This window comes from Salmo trutta, unplaced genomic scaffold (assembly GCF_901001165.1).
Source record: "Salmo trutta unplaced genomic scaffold, fSalTru1.1, whole genome shotgun sequence".
Classification (NCBI taxonomy): Eukaryota; Metazoa; Chordata; class Actinopteri; order Salmoniformes; family Salmonidae; genus Salmo; species Salmo trutta.
In genome coordinates this window covers 76,068-86,067 of record NW_021822839.1, presented here as the reverse complement: position 1 = coordinate 86,067, position 10,000 = coordinate 76,068, and the positions used below count along the sequence as shown (strand labels likewise).

At 42.1% G+C, this 10,000-nt stretch overlaps 1 protein-coding gene across 1 annotated transcript in view; it reads left to right on the top strand.

The window, feature by feature from the left end:
* LOC115185210 (protein Wnt-4a) overlaps positions 1-10,000 on the top strand; it is a 35,264-nt gene that overhangs the window by 1,015 nt on the left and 24,249 nt on the right. The gene's annotated exons all lie outside the window — the stretch shown is intronic.

Genomic DNA, 10,000 nt, shown 5'->3' with positions numbered 1-10,000 from the left:
TTTGTCGGCAGGGTCACAGCTCAATGCCCTGGCCTGTTTAAATGTTAACCCGACCAGTGACCACTCCACTCATCCAGCCGGCAGTATCCTTGTGGTTATTATGCTATAGGCTATGTCATAACAATATTATATTTGGTCTGCAGTCTGCACCGATGTCCAATAAGGATAATCTCTCACCTCGCTGTTTACATCGCTGAAGTCAGTTTTAGGGCATCTTGAGTGTGGAATGACCTATTCCATGATTGGCTATTTGTCAGCCTAAAAACCCACAGTTGTCAGTCTCAGTTGTCCTGGTAATAAAAACCCATAGTTGTCCGTCTCAGTTGTCCTGGTAATAAAACCCATAGTTGTCAGTCTCAGTTGTCCTGGTAATAAAACCCATAGTTGTCAGTCTCAGTTGTCCTGGTAATAAAAACCCACAGTTGTCAGTCTCAGTTGTCCTGGTAATAAAACCCATAGTTGTCAGTCTCAGTTGTCCTGGTAATAAAACCCATAGTTGTCAGTCTCAGTTGTCCTGGTAATAAAACCCATAGTTGTCAGTCTCAGTTGTCCTGGTAATAAACCCCATAGTTGTCAGTCTCAGTTGTCCTGGTAATAAAAACCCATAGTTGTCAGTCTCAGTTGTCCTGGTAATAAAAACCCATAGTTGTCAGTCTCAGTTGTCCTGGTAATAAAACCCCATAGTTGTCAGTCTCAGTTGTCCTGGTAATAAAAACCCATAGTTGTCAGTCTCAGTTGTCCTGGTAATAAAACCCCATAGTTGTCAGTCTCAGTTGTCCTGGTAATAAAACCCATAGTTGTCAGTCTCAGTTGTCCTGGTAATAAAACCCATAGTTGTCAGTCTCAGTTGTCCTGGTAATAAAACCCATAGTTGTCAGTCTCAGTTGTCCTGGTAATAAAACCCATAGTTGTCAGTCTCAGTTGTCCTGGTAAAAACCCATAGTTGTCAGTCTCAGTTGTCCTGGTAAAAACCCATAGTTGTCCGTCTCAGTTGTCCTGGTAATAAAAACCCATAGTTGTCAGTCTCAGTTGTCCTGGTAATAAAAACCCACAGTTGTCAGTCTCAGTTGTCCTGGTAATAAAACCCATAGTTGTCAGTCTCAGTTGTCCTGGTAATAAAAACCCATAGTTGTCAGTCTCAGTTGTCCTGGTAATAAAAACCCATAGTTGTCAGTCTCAGTTGTCCTGGTAATAAAAACCCATAGTTGTCAGTCTCAGTTGTCCTGGTAATAAAACCCCATAGTTGTCAGTCTCAGTTGTCCTGGTAATAAAAACCCACAGTTGTCAGTCTCAGTTGTCCTGGTAATAAAACCCATAGTTGTCCGTCTCAGTTGTCCTGGTAATAAAACCCATAGTTGTCAGTCTCAGTTGTCCTGGTAATAAAACCCATAGTTGTCAGTCTCAGTTGTCCTGGTAATAAAACCCATAGTTGTCAGTCTCAGTTGTCCTGGTAATAAAACCCATAGTTGTCCGTCTCAGTTGTCCTGGTAATAAAAACCCATAGTTGTCAGTCTCAGTTGTCCTGGTAATAAAACCCATAGTTGTCAGTCTCAGTTGTCCTGGTAATAAAAACCCATAGTTGTCAGTCTCAGTTGTCCTGGTAATAAAAACCCACAGTTGTCAGTCTCAGTTGTCCTGGTAATAAAACCCATAGTTGTCCGTCTCAGTTGTCCTGGTAATAAAACCCATAGTTGTCCGTCTCAGTTGTCCTGGTAATAAAACCCATAGTTGTCAGTCTCAGTTGTCCTGGTAATAAAACCCATAGTTGTCAGTCTCAGTTGTCCTGGTAATAAAAACCCATAGTTGTCAGTCTCAGTTGTCCTGGTAATAAAAACCCATAGTTGTCAGTCTCAGTTGTCCTGGTAATAAAACCCATAGTTGTCAGTCTCAGTTGTCCTGGTAATAAAAACCCATAGTTGTCAGTCTCAGTTGTCCTGGTAATAAAAACCCATAGTTGTCAGTCTCAGTTGTCCTGGTAATAAAACCCATAGTTGTCAGTCTGTTGTCCTGGTAATAAAAACCCATAGTTGTCAGTCTCAGTTGTCCTGGTAATAAAAACCCATAGTTGTCAGTCTCAGTTGTCCTGGTAATAAAACCATAGTTGTCAGTCTGTTGTCCTGGTAATAAAACCCATAGTTGTCCGTCTCAGTTGCCTCCTGGGCACTGCAGTGTGAAGGGTGGGCTACACAGAGTACGTCACTAGGTCTAGACTACACTATAGACACATTGTTGCCTGTTTCTCCTCACTGCGCGAGCCTCGCTGTTCCGTCGCATGTGCGTGCTTGCTCTCGGTGGAGCTCGTGGGAGGTGGTTAGGTGGGTCTGCATACCTCAAGAGAAAGAGCTGAGGAACAACTCTGTTTTACCGTTCTTCTTTCTTAGGATTTAAAGACTGTGTGACCAACTTTCATTTGAATGATTAGTGTTTTATCATATGGCAAGAGGCATGTAGTGAATTACTGGTGAACTTAATGTATGACAGAAATGGGCTCTGTAGACAGGAGGGTAGCCCTACCCAATTCTGATCATTATTTCACTTCATATATCCAGGATTCAATCTTGCATTAAACATTTATAAATTGTATACATGATGAATGCATAGTATCCCAATAAATTACAATGTCTTCAAATGATACACTCATTCAGCCTGTGTGATTATATTACGCGTAGATGGTGGATTATTAATAACTGCTACAGGGTTTGATGGCAGCTCGTGTTTTTTGACTCAAGGCGTGGTGAGAGTGCAAAACGCGGGCGTGTGCAGGCATGTTCCACGCGAAGTGAAAACCCTCGCTAGTCTGCTAAATATGATTATTCTGCTTGAGGGATCCCACCGGGAGCATGTACACCTCTCCCCCTCACCCCTGAACCATAGCCCCGTCTCCCCCGGCCCGGTAGGAGACCTGTCAGGTGGGAACAGGTAGACGAGAGAGGAAACAGGTTCTCAGAGCTGCAGAGGAAAACTATCTCTAGGTCAGATCATGTGAATATTCACTGGAGTGATACATTTAAAATAGGCCTATGTATTGGCCTGGCCTATATTGCACAATAATACACATATTTATGGAGGTCAGGTAGCCTACATTTTGAAAGTATATGGACAAAATGTTAATTCAATTGTAGATTTTATTAAAGAGGTTTTAAATTCGAAAGTAATACCCTAATTTTGACATCGAAATCATGGGCATATAACTGTGGATCTTTATACACATTAATACAAATCTATCCATAATATATCTCATGACTGAATCGAATATGACCGAATAGATTATTTGGAGCTACTGAGCATCATCATCGTCGTCATAATGCTGGTATTATTTTCCAGAGTTATTTCCTTATCAATGTCTGTTATGCTCATTGAACAAGAGCTGGAGATTTAGACATTATTTGACGAAAAATAGCTGTTTTCGATGAAAGGGTCGATTTAGAATATTTGTCCACATTTTGTAGACTTCTATATTAATTTTTCCTGAAACATGTCCAACTTGTTATGGCTCAGCGCATTTTAATTGTCTAGGCTAACGCAGAAAAATAAAATATCCTAAATGATTTCTGTAGGCCTATGTTCTCTTGGTGATCTCAATAATCTTTTAAATACTTGTTTTGTTCTTTGCTGAAATCGAAAAGGCCTGTAGCGACATGCAGATATACATTTAAATTAGCCTACAGGTAATAGCTGATACAATTGTTTAATACATAACTCACTGACGTCATCATGATTTCCAAGTCGACCAAAGTATTTATTTATGTTTTTAGTGACGGTGTTTCATTTTATCACGCACGTTAGTCAGACAATCATTTGCAACGTAGGCTATTCTAACATTCTCATTCTGTTGAACATTGTCAGCGGATGGAAGAGTTATTCAATTATTAGAAATATTATTAGGACCCATTTTTGGGGGGGATAACCTAATTGCATGCTTTTGCCTTTTTGGCTCTTCAAAACAACAAAGATAAAATCCTTGATTCCAATTTAGGACACAATTCGTTAAGGCTATAAGCCTGCCAAATCTCGTGAATGTTTAAAATTATCTTTCGAATTTGCTTAAGATTTTGGGTAAACGAATGATTTTAGTCATAACAGTTTGATAGAGCACTGTTGAGTGAACTATTTGGTTTTGGCCTAAATCATTTTCTTATTGCCTGATATCCCGTGTGAATTTCGGGTTCCCTCTGTAAACCACTCATCGGCTACTAAGCGCTGAGTCATGCTCCTACAGCCTCTCCAGAAGGCTGACTGGCAGAAGGCTGCCTGGCAGAAGGCTGACTGGCAGAAGGCTGCCTGGCAGAAGGCTGACTGACCTGCAGTACTACTGTTCATTAGTTTATCCGTCAACACCTTCTTTCACCCTCCTCGCCTTTTCCTCTCCTCTCCTAGCGACTTGCACCTGCTCGAGGCTCGAGGGGTTCCAGCTCCCAGGCCCGGTAAACAGCTGGCTCCTGTGTGTGTGTGTGTGTGTGTGTGTGTGTGTGTGTGTGTGTGTGTGAGGGGGATTAGGCGCGTCGTCATATAACTGACAGACGTCTGGCATGCGTCAAAGAGAAAGCGGAGTGCGTGCGACCCGTCAGCGGTTAGATGTGTTGGTTTCTTGCTTCAGTTTCATTTATTTACTCAGCATAAGCCGCGTGAATTGCCCCGGGGAGAATATCATAATCCTCGTTTATTTGTTTTAGATTGGTCATCGCATTTGAAACGTCAAGCCCATTGAGTAATTGTTTTTTAAACACCCATGCAGTGTTTTCATAGACTATTGCTTGACTTGATCTCCCAGTTTGAAGGAATATGCCTACAGTAGCTACATATTAAAGGTGCTATATGTAGAATATCTCGTCCATGTGGAAGCTAGGTGAATATAAACAACTCTCCCTTCCCCGCATCCTGTTTTCCACAACATCCTGGGAAGGTTAGTTATCCAACACCCCAAGGATCCCGAATAGCATGGTTCATGGAGGAGACTATTTAACTTTCAGTTTCCTCCACTAACTTCAAACAGCCTTATAAATGATGTTTTTTTTCTTATTGAAAAGACATTTCAAAGCTATTTAAATGGTACAATGATTCCCTACACAATTCTGTGCTTGTTTTCTCACATAAACTGAAATTCAGCAAAGATTGTAGAATTTTAGAAACCCGGAAATGACAGAGGGATTTCTACATTGGCCCATTCTGCCAGTCTGCCATTGTTCATTGTGTAGGAGGAGGAGATGACCATGCATTTGAGTGACACCAATGTAAGAGAGGGAGGGTGCAGATTTCCCATCTTGACAACAGAACGTCTGCAGTAACAGAACGTCTGCATTTTAGAATGCGATTTTGTGAAAAAATATTGTGAAGTAGTGTCATACTGTTACTGCAGATATATTATGGACATTTTCTGAAACAGTTCTTCATGTAACTCCTTTAACTTAGTAAAGCTCATTAACCTTTAACGTAGTAAAGCTCATTAACCTTTAACTTAGTAAAGCCCATTAACCTTTAACGTAGTAAAGCTCATTAACCTTTAACTTAGTAAAGCTCATTAACCTTTAACTTAGTAAAGCTCATTAACCTTTAACGTAGTAAAGCCCATTAGCCTTTAACGTAGTAAAGCTCATTAGCCTTTAACTTAGTAAAGCTCATTAACCTTTAACTTAGTAAAGCTCATTAACCTTTAACGTAGTAAAGCTCATTAGCCTTTAACTTAGTAAAGCTCATTAACCTTTAACTTAGTAAAGCTCATTAACCTTTAACTTAGTAAAGCTCATTAACCTTTAACTTAGTAAAGCTCATTAACCTTTAACTTAGTAAAGCCCATTAGCCTTTGAGGACCAATGTCAGTGATGATTGAATCAAGCCGACCCTGAACCTGCTGATTTTAATACATGTGCTGAGTTGATATGTCAGGGTTCTTGTAAAGAAATGACAGAATAAACGATGGTCATGCTCTTAATTCAAACACAATAAAATATTAAACTTAGTCTGTTATGATAAAGAATATGTTTTTATTTTACTGCGCCATGTTGGCTCTGTGAAATGACAAACCTGTTGAGGATTCTATAGACTGTCTGATGAGTTTACATGCTGTGAGCAGTGCCACCTTGGAGCAGCATTGGTGTGTGTGAAATAGACTATAAGGCCATGGTCAGTTGTTCTTCAGGCGATAAAGAGATGGCAGCTGATCAGTAACCAGAGAAAGCAGGGACCTTGGTGTTGCACTACGCTGTGGCGCCTCACACTGCAAACACACACACTACACTCAGACACTGCAAACACACACACTACACTCAGACACTGCAAACAGACACACACACTACACTCAGACACTGCAAACACACACACACTACACTCAGACACTGCAAACAGACACACACACTACACTCAGACACTGCAAACAGACACATACACTACACTCAGACACTGCAAACAGACACACACACTACACTCAGACACTGCAAACAGACACACACACTACACTCAGACACTGCAAACAGACACACACCACACACAGCAAATACAAATACCAGCGATGACGAAGTGGTGTGATGAAGCTGTAGTCGTGTTGTCACATTCCTGTCCTCCTGTCAGTGGCCTGTCCCCAGACCCCCTGCCGCTCACGCTAATATGCTATGGCTAACCCACAGGCTAACCCACAGGCTAACCCACAGGCTAACCCACAGGCTAACCCACAGGCTAACCCACAGGCTAACCCACAGGCTAACACACAGGCTAACCCACAGGCTAACACACAGGCTAACCCACAGGCTAACACACAGGCTAACCCACAGGCTAACATAGAGCCCTAATAATACCAGAGGAAAAGCACAACTGCATTGACTGAAAACAAAGGGGGGGGTAAGAAGAGAAAGGAAGAGGTACAAGGTGGATGTCTGATGAAACACACACCACGTATGCACACACACACACACACTACACACACCACACACACACACACACACACACACACACACACACACACACACACACACACACACACACACACACACACACACACACCACACACACACACACACACTACACACACCACACACACACACACTACACACACCACACACCACACACACACACACCACACACACACACACACACTACACACACCACACACACACACACACACTACACACACCACACACACACACACACACACACACACACACACACACACACACACACACACACACACACACACACACACACACACACACACACACACACACACACACACACACACACACACACACACACACACACACACACACACACACACACACACACACACACACCACACACACACACACACACACACACACACACACACACACACACACACACACACACACACACACACATAGCACACACACACACACCACACACACACACACCACACACACACACACCACACACACACACACACACACACACACACAGACACACACACACACACACACACACACACACACACACACACACACACACACAGCAGTCTCAACCGGTTGGGGCCAGGGGATTAGAAAACCAGGCGGGAGGTTGATTTCATAGCTTTTATTGGCTCTTCTCTTCTCTACTGAGTGTATGTGTGTGTGTGTGTGTGTGTGTGTGTGTGTGTGTGTGTGTGTGTGTGTGTGTGTATTTTCATGCTCTGCTGCTGTCTCCACTAGTGCTCATTTTCCCCTAAAAATAACAGTCTCTGCCCACACCATGACCCCATCGCTAACACACACACACACACACACACACACACACACACACACACACACACACACACACACACACACACACACACACACACACACACACACACACACACACATATATGTCTGTGCGTGTGTACGTCCATGTGTGTGTGCTTGTCAATGCGTTATGGCAGCGGGATTGAGTTTTGCGGTAAGGGCTAGCTTGGCACGTGGTGTGTGTATGGTTAAATGCATGAGAGCATGGCTATTTTAAGCATTATTGGTCACAAATTTAGATAGGCACTTAAACAATAGAGTGTTGCCTCCCTCCTGAATCTCACCATGCTGAAATAGAATGGGGTTCTGTTCCTGCCAGAGAGAACAATAGAATACAATCAATTATTCCTAGATCATAAATCAATGTTTCTGTCAAAGACAAATTCAAATTTCAAATAATTAAGTAATTAGTTAATATTATGGTTATGTTCCTTTGCCGAGAAGTGACAAGGCTAAAATAATTACCATAAAACACACAGTAATTACATCAGAAACAATAACAGGAACTTGACATACAGGCGTTTAACTATCGGGAACAGTAGAAAGAAACGATGTGTGTGTTGATCATCAACTTCTGAACTCGCTGGTGTCAAATCTTCACAGAGCAGAGCATGTTAACCATCATTACAGATTTGATTTGAAACAGGATAGGTTTGTTTTTGCAAACTGACTAGTAAGGTATATTTGAACAGACTGAACTTTATGTACTGTATGGAATTGAATGCTGTACTGACACCCTCATGACATATGGCAAAAGCCTTTCCTGTAAATCCAATCTGGATCCAGCTGCTCTGTTCATGTAGGCCTACACAGTTCCTGCTCTACAGTAGCCATGATGGGGTATGAGTTTAGCTTGGGTAAGAGTCAGACTGTATATGAACATCAGCAGCTAAGAGTGAAAGCCAGGGTTCAGGTGTTAGGGTCAGAGTTCACTTGTAGGGTCAGTCTGAGTGACTGGGGTGAGACTGTTTATGTTCTGACTAGGGCTGCTTCCTCTTTCCTCTGTCTCACTCCTCATTCCCCCACCTCCTCTTTCCTCTGTCTCACTCCTCATTCCCCCACCTCCTCTTTCCTCTGTCTCACTCCTCATTCCCCACCTCCTCTTTCCTCTGTCTCACTCCTCATTCCCCACCTCCTCTTTCCTCTGTCTCACTCCTCATTCCCCACCTCCTCTTTCCTCTGTCTCACTCCTCATCCCCCACCTCCTCTTTCCTCTGTCTCACTCCTCATTCCCCACCTCCTCTTTCCTCTGTCTCACTCCTCATTCCCCCACCTCCTCTTTCCTCTGTCTCACTCCTCATTCCCCCACCTCCTCTTTTCTCTCGCCTCTCCTTTTCCTCCTCCTTGTCTCCTTTCCTCATCTCAGCCCATCTCCTGTGCATCTATGCAACTCTCTCACATCCTCTCCTCTTTCTCCTCCCTCCTCCCCTCTTTCTCCTCTCCTCCAACAACTAATCTCCTCGTCCACCTTGTCCTCCTTTTCTTTCTTCTTTATACCCTCCTTCTGTAACAATCAGCTTGGATCATAAACCAAGTTACCCTTTTAAAGTTCAAAGAAATACTGTGGCAATATGAGAGCAAAGATGAGTACATTGTAACCATTAGATTTCAATCAAAATGAACAAATAACATTCTTTCAATTATATAATTAATATAGAATTCTCTCCAAACTCTTAATGTAAATAGTCCAAATCAACAACAAAAAAATTATCTCAAAGCACGAATAGGAATCACCCTTAAAAAAACATGTTTTTTAAATATATATACAGTTGAAGTCGGAAGTTTACATACACCTTAGCCAAATATATTTAAACTCAGTTTTTCACAATTCCTGACGTTTAATCCTGGTAAAAAAATTCCCTGTTTTAGGTTAGTTAGGATCACCACTTTATTTTAAGAATGTAAAATGTCAGAATAATAGTAGAGAAAATTATTTATTTCAGCTTTTATTTCTTTCATCACATTCCCACTGGGTCAAAAGTTTACATACACTCAATTAGTGTTTGGTAACATTGCCTTTAAATTGTTTAACTTGGGTCAAACGTTTCATGTAGCCTTCCACATGCTTCCCACAATAAGTTGGGTGAATGTTGGCCCATTCCTTCTGACAGAGCTGGTGTAACTGAGTCAGGTTTGTAGGCCTCCTTGCTCGCTTCAATAAATCCACATAATTTTTCTTCCTCATGATGCCATCTATTTTGTGAAGTGCACCAGTCCCTCCTGCAGCAAAGCACCCCCACAACATGATGCTGCCACCCCCGTGCTTCACGGTT